The sequence below is a fragment of the Hordeum vulgare genome, chromosome 5H, assembly GCF_904849725.1.
Source record: "Hordeum vulgare subsp. vulgare chromosome 5H, MorexV3_pseudomolecules_assembly, whole genome shotgun sequence".
In the NCBI taxonomy this organism is placed as follows: domain Eukaryota; kingdom Viridiplantae; phylum Streptophyta; class Magnoliopsida; order Poales; family Poaceae; genus Hordeum; species Hordeum vulgare.
The window spans coordinates 583,682,020-583,694,145 of NC_058522.1; positions in this window are offsets into that span (position 1 = coordinate 583,682,020).

Consider the following 12,126-nt stretch of genomic DNA (forward strand, 5'->3'; position numbering starts at 1 on the left):
TGGGTCTGGATGAGCAGTGCTTTTAAGAAGCATGCTATGCAAACCCAAAAAATGCTTATAGACTACTAATAACCCACAAGTATAGGGGATCGCAACAATTTTCAAGGGTAGAGTATTCAACCCAAATTTATAGATTCGACACAAGGGAAGCCAAAGAATATCTGAAGGTATTAGTAGCTGAGTTGTCAATTCAACCACACCTGGAGATTAATTATCTGCAGCAAAGTGATCTGTAGCATAGTAATATGATAGTTTTGATGATAGTAGCAGCAACAATAATAACGGTAACAGTGATAGCAGTGATTTTGTAGCAGTAACGATAGCAGTAGCAACAATAGCAACTTAGCAAGAACAATATAAGGTAAATTCGTAGGCATTGGATCGGTGACTCATTGGATGATATTCATCATGAGATAGTTATAACCTAGGGAGATATGGCACTAGCTCCAGTTCATAAATATAATGTAGGCATGTATTCCGTAAATAGTCATACATGCTTATGGAAAGAACTTGAATGACATCTTTTGTCCTACCCTCCCGTGGCAGCGGGGTCCTATTGGAAACTAAGGGATATTAAGGCCTCTTTTAATAGAGAACCGGAACAAAGCATTAACACACGATGAATACATGAACTTCTCAAACTACGGTCATCACCAGGAGTGGTCCCGACTATTGTTACTCCAGGGTTGCCGGATCATAACACATAGTAGTAACTATAACTTGCAAGATCGGATCTAGAACATGGATATAATGGTGATAACATAAACGTTTCAGATCTGAAATCATGGCACCCGGGCCCAAAGTGACAAGCATGAAGCATGGCAAAGCCATAGCAACATCAATCTCAGAACATAGTGGATACTAGGGATCAGGCCCTAACAAAACTAACTCGATTACATCATGAATCTCATCTAACTCTTCACCGACCAGCGAGCCTACGAAGGAATTACTCACTCCTGGTGGGGAGCATCATGGAATTGGCGATGGAGATGTGTTGGTGATGATGAAGATCGAAGATCCCCCTCTCCGGAGACCCAAACGGATTCCACATTTGGCCTCCTGATGAAGGACACGAGACGGTGGCGGCCCCATCTCATGAAGCGCAATAATTCTTTCTCTCTTATTTTTTCTGGAATAATGTGATTTTATAGCATCAGTTTTAGGGTCATATGGGCCACCGAGTGGGGACAACCCACTGGGGCACGCCTCGGAGTGATTGCACTTACAACCAACGAAGGAGCAGGGAAAATCGGAGAAGGAAGGAAGAATGACCGCCACCGCGTACCCCCTCCGTGCACAACGGGAGTCTTACTGAGTGAAAATTGTTGATTCGGCTGTTCCTCGCAGGTCTGGATGGGCAGTGCTTTTAAGAAGCATGCTATGCAGACCCAAAAATGCCTATAGACTACCACACGGAACTAAATTCCATCCCAAGTGTTGGCCGGGGATGTGGACAACCAAACACGCCCCAAAATAATACACGAGCATAATCCCGCAACATACTTATAAATCTAAGCTACAACGAGCAGGGAGTGATTGCACTTACAACCAACAAAGGAGCAGGGAAAATCGGAGAAGGAAGGAAGAATGATCGTGGCCGTGTACCCCCTCCGTGCACGACGGGAGTCTTCCTGAGTGAAAATTGTTGATTCGACTGTTCCTCGTAGGTCTGGATGAGCAGTCCTTTTAAGAAGCATCCTATGCAGACCCAAAAATGCTTATAGACTACCAAACGAAACTAAATTCCATCCTAAATCCTGCCCGGGGATGTGGACAACCAAACACGCCCCAAAAAATACACGAGCATAATCCCGTAACATACTTATAAATCTAAGCTACAACGAGTAGGGAGTGATTGCACTTAGAACCAACGAAGGAGTAGGGAAAATCTGAGAAGGAAGGAAGAATGGCCGCGACCGCGTACCCCCTCCGTGCATGACGGGAGTCTTCCTGAGTGAAAATTGTTGATTCAACTATTCCTCGCAGGTCTGGTGAGAAGCGCTTTTAGGAATCATGCTATGCAGGCCCAAAAATGCTTATAGACTACCAAACTGAACTATATTCCATCCCAAGTCCTGCACGGGATGTGGACATCCAAACACGCCCCAAAAGAATACACGAGCAAAATCCCGCCACATACTTATAAATCTAAGCTACAAGGAGCAGGGAGTGATTGCACATACAACCAACGAAGGAGCAGGGAAAATCGAAGAAGGAAGAAATAATGACCGCCGCCTCGTACCCCCTCCCTCCACGACGGGAGTCATCCTGAGTGAAAATTGTTGATTCGACTGTTCCCTGCAGGTCTGAATTAGCAGTTCTTTTAATAAGCATGCTATGCACGCCCAAAAAATCCTTATAGACTAACAAAAGGAACTAAAATCCATCCCAAGTCCTACCCGGGGATGTGGACAACCAAACACTCCCCAAAAGAATACAGGAGCATAATCCCGCCACATACTTATAAATCTAAGCTACAAGGAGCACGGAGTGATTGCACTTACAACCAACGAAGGGGTAGGGAAAATCGGAGAAGGAAGGAAGAATGACCGCCGCCTCGTACCCCCTCCTTGCACGACGGCAGTCTTCGTGATTGAAAATTGTTGATTTGTTTGTTGCTCGGAGGTCTGGATGAGCAGTGCTTTAAGAAGCATGCTATGCACACCCAAAAATGCTTATAGAATACGAAACTGAACTAAATTCCATCCCAAGTCCTGCCCGGGGATGTGGACAACCAAACACGTGCCAAAAGAATACACGAGCATAATCTCGCCACATACTTTTAAATCTAAGCTACAACGAGCAAGGAGTGATTGCACTTACAACCAACGAAGGAGCAAGGGAAACCGGGGAAGGAAGGAAGAATGACCGTTGCCGAGTACCCCCTCCGTGCATGATGGCAGTCTTCCTGAGTGAAAATTGTTGATTCGATTGTGATACATCTCCAACGTATCTATAATTTTTGATGGTTTCATGCTATTATCTTGTCAAACTTTGGATGTTTTGTATGTCTTTTATATATTTTTTGGGACTAACTTATTAACTCAGTGTCAAGTGCAGTTCCTGTTTTTTCTGTGTTTTTTACCCTTTTTAGAGGAGGATTTTAAACGGAGTCCAAACGGAACGAAACTTCCAAACAGATTTTTTCCGAAACAGAAGAAGATCGGGGAACCTGAGAATCAGGCAGGGGGCCACCAGGGACCCCACAAGCCCCCTAGCCGCGGCCAGGGGGGCCCGTGCCTCCCAGGCTTGTGGGCTCCCTGGGCCATCTCTGCCCTAGGTCTTTCGCCTATATATTCCCTAAAATCCCAGAAAAATCAGGAGATCATCGAAATTACTTTTCCGCCGCCACAAGCTTCTGTCTCCGCAAGATCCCATGTGGAGCACGTTCTGGTGCCCTGCTGGAGGGGGGATTCGGATACGGAGGGCTTCTTCATCAACACCATGACCTCTCCAATGATGCGTGAGTAGTTCACCATACACCTACGGGTCCATAGCTAGTATCTAGATGGCTTCTTCTCTCTCTTGGATCTGCAATACAAAGTTATCCATGATCTTCATGGAGATCTATCCGATGTAATCTTATTTTGCGGTGTGTTTGTCGAGATCCGATGAATTGTGGATTTATGATCAGATTATCTATGAATCTTATTTGAGTTTCTTCTGATCTCTCTTATGCATGATTTCATATCCTTGTAATTCTCTTCGAGTTGTGGGTTTTGTTTGGCCAGCTTGATCTATGATTCTTGCAATGGGAGAAGTGCTTGGTTTTGGGTTCATACCGTGCGGTGACCTCACCCAGTGACAGAAGGGGTAGCGAGGCACGCATCGTGTTGTTGCCATCAAGGGTAAAAATATGGGGTTTTCATCATTGGTTTGAGATTATCCCTCTACATCATGTCATCTTGCTTAAGGAGTTACTCTGTTCGTCATGAACTCAATACACTAGATGCATGCTAGATAGTGGTTGATGTGTGGAGTATTAGTAGTAGATGCAGAAAGTATCAGTCTACTTGTCTCGGACATGATGCCTATATGTATGATCATTGCCTTAGATATCGTCATGACTTTGCGCGGTTCTATCAATTGCTCGACAGTAATATGTTAACCCACCGTAATATTTGCTATTTTGAGAGAAACCTCTAGTGAACACTATGGCCCCCGGGTCTACTCCACACCATATTTTCAGCCTTACGCTTTTACTTCGTTGCACTTTCCGCCTTCAGATCTCACTTTGCAATCAATCTTGAAGGGATTGACAACCCCTTTATAGTGTTGGGTGCAAGCTCTTTTGTGTTTGCGCACGTACTCTGGACTTGACGAGATTCTCCTACTGGATTGATACCTTGGTTCTCAAACTGAGGGAAATACTTACTGCTCCTGTGCTGCACCACCCTTTCCTCTTCAAGGGAGAAACCAACGCAAGCCCAGCCTCCGTCAACGTGTCAATCTCTGGCGCTGTTGTCTGTTGCCGTAGCAGAAGAATTTCTGGCGTCGTTGCCGGGGATGATCAAGTCAAGAACTAATCCAAGTAAGTTTCGCAAACTCATCTCTTGCATTTACTTTTTTGCCTCTCGTTTTCCTCTCCCCAACTTCTGAAAAAAAATTACAAAAAAATCTTTGCCTTTTTCGTCTGCCTTTTTTTTCATTTGCCCTTTTTTCTCGCTCGCTCTTTGTTCGCTTGTGTGCTTGCTTGCTTGCTGAAGTCATCATGACTGAAAACACCAAACTTTGTGACTTCTCGAATACTAATAATAATGATTTTATTAGTACTCCGATTGCTCCCGCCACTAGTGCGGAGTCATACGAAATCAATGCCGCTTTGCTGAATCTTGTTATGAAAGAGCAATTTTCCGGCCTTCCTAGTGAAGATGCCGCATCCCATCTTAATACCTTCATAGAGCTTTGCGATATGCACAAAAAGAAAGATTTGGATAATGATGTGATTAAATTGAACCTTTTTCCTTTCTTGTTGCGAGATCGAGCAAAAACTTGGTTTTCGTCTTTGCCCAAAAATAGTATCAATTCTTGGGATAAGTGCAAACATGTTTATATTTCCAAGTATTTTCCGCCGGCTAAGATTATCTCTCTCCGTAATGATATCATGAATTTTAAGCAATTTGATCATGAACATGTTGCACAATCTTGGGAGAGAATGAAATTGATGATTAGAAATTGTCCCACTCATAGCTTGAGTCTTTGGATGATTATACAAATCTTTTACGCTGGCTTGAATTTTGCTTCTAGAAATATCTTGGACTCTGCCTCAGGTGGAACGTTCATGGAAATCACGTTAGGAGAAGCCACGAAACTCCTAGACAATATCATGACGAACTACTCTCAGTGGCACACTGAAAGGTCACCTACTAGTAAGAAGGTACACACTATAGAAGAAATTAACTCGTTGAGTGCTAAGATGGATGAGTTAATGAATTTAGTTGCTAGTAGAAGTGCTCCTTTAGATCCTAATGGTATGCCCTTGTCTTCCTTGATTAAGAGTAGCAACGCTAGCTTGGACGTTAATTTTGTTGGTAGGAATAATTTTGGCAACAACAATGCTTTTAGAGGAAACTATGTTCCTAGGCCTTTTCCTAGTAACTCCTCTAACAACTTTGGCAACTCCTACAACAATACTCATGGAAATTACAATAGATTACCCTCTGATCTAGAGAGTAATATCAAAGAGTTTATCAACTCGCAAAAGATTTTCAATGCGTACATAGAGGAAAAAATACTCAAAATAGACGATTTGGCTAAGAGCGTTGATAGAATGTCTAGTGATATTGATGCTTTGAAAGTTAGATATGCTCCTCCCAAGATCAATATGGATGAAACTTTGAAATCTATGCGTGTTTCCATGAGTGAGAGCAAAGAAAGAACCGCCCAAATTCGTGCTAGACATGAATGGCTTAAAAAGGCATGTTCTCGTGATAAGAATCACGAAGATCTTAAAGTGTTTGGTGTGACTCTCATTGAATCTTTGTTTTGTTGTGTCAAACCTAATGATGATGGGGCTGGATATGAATCCACCTTGGTTGAAAAATTCCCCAATGATTCGGAGTCCATCTATCTTGATGCTAAAAGCATTGAAAGTGGAGTAGAAGACATTAAAACTTTGAGTAGTAATGAAATTACTACTTTGGATTTCAAGAATTCAATTATGATAGTTTCTCCTTGATTGAATGCATTTCCTTGATGCAATCCATGCTAAACTCTCACACGCTTATAGCCAAAACAAGGCCTTTACCGATCATATCGTCGAAGCTATGATAAAATCTCTTGAAGAGAAACTTGAATTGGAAGTCTCTATCCCTAGAAATTTTCATGATGAGTGGGAACCTACTATCAAAATCAAAATCAAAAACTATGGATGCAATGCTTTGTGTGATTCGGGTGCTAGTGTTAACGTGATTCCAAAGTCTTTATGTGATGTTCTGGGTTTTAATGAGATTGAGGAGTGTTCTCTTAATTTGCATCTTGCGGATTCTACTGTCAAGAAACCCATGGGAAGGATCAATGATGTTCTTATTATTTCAAATAGGAACTATGTACCCATGGATTTCATTGTGCTTGACATTGATTGCAATCCTACATGCCCTATTATTCTTGGTAGACCTTTCCTAAGGACTATCGGTGCTATCATCGATATGAAGGAAGGGAATATTAGATTTCAATTTCCTTTAAAGAAGGGCATGGAGCAATTTCCTAGAAAGAAAATAAGATTAACTTATGAATCCATGATGAGGGCTACTTATGGTTTGAGCACCAAAGACGATGATACGTAATTCTATCGCCTTATGCCTAGCTAAGGGCGTTAAACAATAACGCTTGTTGGGAGGCAACCCAATGATTTTTTTTTTCTGTTTTGTTGCATCCACACTATCATAATTCTGTTATGATTGTGTCTTTTGTGTTTCTTTTTGTGTTTGAGCCAAGCAAAACCTTTATGACTAGGCTTGGTGATGGTTGTTTGATCCTGCTGGAAAAAGGCAGAAACTTTTCGCTCACGAGATGATTTTTCATTTTTTTCAGAAAGATTTTTTGAGTTGATTCTTTTTGCTGCTGGTTGATATGCCTTTTGCCCAGCCAGTCGTAATTGTTCAGAATTTTTGAGGTACCAGAAGTATACGAAGTATGCAAATTGCTACAGACTGGTCTATTTTTGACAGATTCTGTTTTTGTTGAGTTGGTTGCTTGTTTTGATGAAACTATGGATAGTATCGGGGGGTACTTGTTGGGGAACGTCGCATGGGAAACAAAAAATTTCCTACGCGCACGAAGACCTATCATGGTGATGTCCATCTACGAGAGGGGATGTGTGATCTACGTACCCTTGTAGACCATACAGCAGAAGCGTTAGTGAACGCGGTTGATGTAGTGGAACGTCCTCACGTCCCTCGATCCTCCCCGCGAACTATCCCGCGATCAGTCCCACGATCTAGTGCCGAACAGACGGCACCTCCGCGTTCAGCACACGTACAACTCGACGATGATCTCGGCCTTCTTGATCCAGCAAGAGAGACGGAGAGGTAGAAGAGTTCTCCGGCAGCGTGACGGTGCTCCGGAGGTTGGTGATGATCTTGTCTCAGCAAGGCTCCGCCCGAGCTCCGCAGAAACACGATCTAGAGGTAAAACCGTGGAGATATGTGGTCGGGTTGCCGTGGCAAAGTTGTCTCAAATCAGCCCTAAAACCCCACTATATATAGGAGGGAGGGGGGATCCTTGCCTTGGGGTCCAAGGACCCCCAAGGGGTTCGGCCGAGCCAAGGGGGGAAGGTCTCCCCCCCCAAACCGAGTCCTACTTGGTTTGGAAGGTGGAGTCCTTCTTCCCTTTCCCACCTCCTTCTTTTTTTTCTTTTCTCTTTGATTTTTCTTCCAATGCGCATAGGGCTCTTTTGGGCTGTCCCACCAGCCCACTAAGGGCTGGTGCGGCACCCCCAATGCCTATGGGCTTCCCCGGGGTGGGATGCCCCCCCCGGTGAACTCCCGGAACCCATTCGTCATTCCCGGTACATTCCCGGTAACTCCGAAAACCTTCCGGTAATCAAATGAGGTCATCCTATATATCAATCTTCATTTACGGACCATTTTGGAAACCCTCGTGACGTCCGTGATCTCATTCGGGATTCCGAAGAACATTCGGTAACCAACCATATAACTCAAATACGCATAAAACAACGTCGAACCTTAAGTGTGCAGACCCTGCGGGTTCGAGAACTATGTAGACATGACCCGAGAGACTCCTCGGTCAATATCCAATAGCGGGACCTGGATGCCCATATTGGATCCTACATATTCTACGAAGATCTTATCGTTTGAACCTCAGTGCCAAGGATTCATATAATCCCGTATGTCATTCCCTTTGTCCTTCGGTATGTTACTTGCCCGAGATTCGATCGTCAGTATCTGTATACCTATTTCAATCTCGTTTACCGGCAAGTCTCTTTACTCGTTCCGTAATACAAGATCCCGCAACTTACACTAAGTCACATTGCTTGCAAGGCTTGTGTGTGATGTTGTATTACCGAGTGGGCCCCGAGATACCTCTCCGTCACACGGAGTGACAAATCCGAGTCTTGATCCATACTAACTCAATGAACACCTTCGGAGATACCTGTAGAGCATCTTTATAGTCACCCAGTTACGTTGCCACGTTTGATACACACAAAGTATTCCTCCGGTGTTAGTGAGTTATATGATCTCATGGTTATAGGAACAAATACTTGACACGCAGAAAACAGTAGCAATAAAATGACACGATCAACATGCTACGTCTATTAGTTTGGGTCTAGTCCATCACGTGATTCTCCTAATGACGTGATCCAGTTATCAAGCAACAACACCTTGTTCATAATCAGAAGACACTCACTATCATTGATCAACTGGCTAGCCAACTAGAGGCTTGCTAGGGACAGTGTTTTGTCTATGTATCCACACATGTATATAAGTCTTCATTCAATACAATTATAGCATGGATAATAAACGATTATCTTGATACAGGAATTATAATATTAACTATATTTATTATTGCCTCTAGGGCATAATTCCAACAGTACTAGCCATGGAAAAGTGAGAATACAGTAATCTAACACCAATATAAAGAGAAATCAAGATTGCTACAGTACCTAAAGAGGTGGTAGTTTGTTTTCTTGTGCTAATGATATCACAAGTTTCTGTTGAAGTTTTGTGTTGTGAAGTTTTCAAGTTTTGGGTGATGTTCTCATGGACAAAGAGATAAGGAGTGGAAAGAGCTCAATCTTGGGGATGCCCATGGCATCCCAAGCCAAATTCAAGGACACCAACAAGCCTAAGCTTGGGGATGCCCCGGGAAGGCATCCCCTCTTTCGTCTTCAATCCATCGGTAACATTACTTGGAGCTATATTTTTATTCACCACATGATATGTGTTTTGCTTCGAGCATCTTGTATCGGAGGAGTCTTTTCTTTTTCTTGTGTCACAATCATCCTTGCTGTACACCTTTTGAGAGGGACATGCACTCATCGTGATTTTGCTAGAATGCTCATTGTGCTTCACTTATATCTTTTGAGCTAGATAATTTTGCTCTATGTGCTTCACTTAGATCTTTTTGAGCACGGCGGTGCGTGACTTGGTAGTTGGCTTGTGCTATGAAAGTAGTCCCAAAGGTGATAGGTACCCAAAGAGGATACAAAAACCTCCATATTCATGTGCATTGAGTAGAAAGAGAAGTCTTGATTCCTCTCAGTTAGTTTTGAGACGTGGATTTGGTAATATTAAGAGTTCTGTTAGTAGGGTGTTGTCAATCTAGAAATACTTGTGTTGAAGTTAGTGATTCCCGTCGCATGCACGTATGGTGAACCGCTATGTTAGGAAGTCAGAGTATAATTGATCTACTGATTGTCATCCTTTTTGTTGCGGTCGGGATCACGTGATGGTTAACACCTACCAACCCTTCCCCTAGGAGTATGCGTTTAGCACTTTGTTTCGATTACTAATAAAAACTTCCGCAACAAGTATGTGAGTTCTTCATGACTAATGTGAGTCCATGGTATAGATGCACTTTCACCTTCCACCATTGCTAGCCTCTCTAGTGCCGCGCAACTTTCGCCGGTACATAAACCCACCATATGCCTTCCTCAAAACAACCACCATACCTACCTACTATGGCATTTTCATAGCCATTCCAAGATATATTGCCATGCAACTCCCACCGTTCGTCTCATGACTTATGCTGTCACTCTCATATTTCCATTGCATGATCGTAAGATAGCTAGCAAGATGTTTCAACGTCATACGCCAAGCTAGATCGTTGCACATCCCGGTACACTGCCGGAGGCGTTTCCTATAGAGTCATCATCGTTCTAAGCTTTGAGCTGTGAGTAAATAAAAGTGTGATGATCATAATTATTAGATCATTGTCCCATGTGAGAAAAAAGAGGCCAAAGATCCCATATAAAAAAAGAGAAACAAAAAAAAGAGAAAAAAAGAGGCCCAAGAGCCCAAATAAAAAAAGAGAGAGAAAAAGAGAGAAGGGACAATGGTACTATCTTTTTCCACACTTGTGCTTCATAATAGCACCATGTTCTTCATGATTGATAGCCTCTCGTTTCGTCACCACCATATGCTAGTGGGAATCTTTATTATATAACTTGGCTTGTATATTCCAATGATGGGCTTCCTCAAAATTGCCCTAGGTCTTCGTGAGCAAGCAAGTTGGATGCACACCCACTAGTTCTTCTTTTGAGCTTTCACATACTTATAGCTCTAGTGCATCCTTTGTATGGAAATCCCTACTCATTCACATTGATATATATTAATGGGAATCTCCATAACCCTTTGATACGCCAAGTCAATGTGACCATCTCCTCCTTTTTGTCTCACAACCACCACCACACTCTACTCCACCTATAGTGCTATATCCATGCCTCACGCTCATGTATTATGTGATATTTATAAGAAGTTTGAGAAAGTAAGAGTGCGAAAACAATTACTTGGCCAATATCGGGGTTGTGCATGATTTACATTAGTTGTGTAGGGATAACTTTCCATGGCCTTGTTATTTTGAAAGTTCATAATTACCTTGCTAGTTTGCTTGAAGTATTATTGTTTTCATGTCAATAGCAAACTATTGTTTTGAATATTACGGATCTGAACATTCATGTCACACGAAAGAAGTTGCAAAGGACAACTATGCTAGGTAGCATTCTGCTACTGCGACAACAGACCTTCCCTGGTACGGCGTCACGAATCCTGCTGCTACGGCTACGCCTTTAGGGACTTCCTTGGCACATATGCAAAGGATTTCCCCGTGGCCTTGGAGCCTTGCATTGGTGTTCCCTTGAAGAGCAAAGGGTGATGTAGCACAGCGGCGGTAAGTATTTCCCTCAGTTTTGAGAACCAAGGTATCGAACCAGTGGAAGATCTCGTCAAGACACAAGTACTTGCACAAACACAAAGAGCTTGCACCCAACGCTATGAAGGGTTTGTCAATCCCTTATAGATTGTTTGCAAAGTGAGGACTGAAAGCAACAAAGTAAACAAGCAAAGTAAAAGTGAAAGTGGAAACAATAGGTGTGAATAGACCCGGGGGCCGTAGTGTTCACTAGTGGCTTCTCTCATGAAAGCAAGTAGACGGTGGGTGAACGAATTACTGTCGAGCAATTGATAGAACCGTGCAAAGTCATGACGTTATCTAAGGCAATGATTATATCTATAGGCATGATGTCCAAAACAACTAGACCGATACTTTCTGCATCTACTACTATTACTCCACACGTCGACCGCTATCCAGCATGCATCTAGTGTATTAAGTCCAAAAGAACAGAGTAACGCCTTAAGCAAGATGACATGATGTAGATGGACAATCTCATATCTACGATAAAAGCCCATCTTGTTACCCTTGATGGGAACAACACAATGCGTGCCTTGCTGCCCCTTCTGTCACTGGGAAAGGTCACCACACGGTATGAACCCAAAACCAAGCACTTCTCCCATTGCAAGAATCATAGATCTAGTTGGCCAAACAAAACCCAAGACTCGGAGAGACTTACAAGGATATCAAATCATGCATATAAGAAATCAGCAAAGACTCAAATATAATTCATAGATAATCTGATCACAAATCCACAATTCATCGGATCTTGACAAA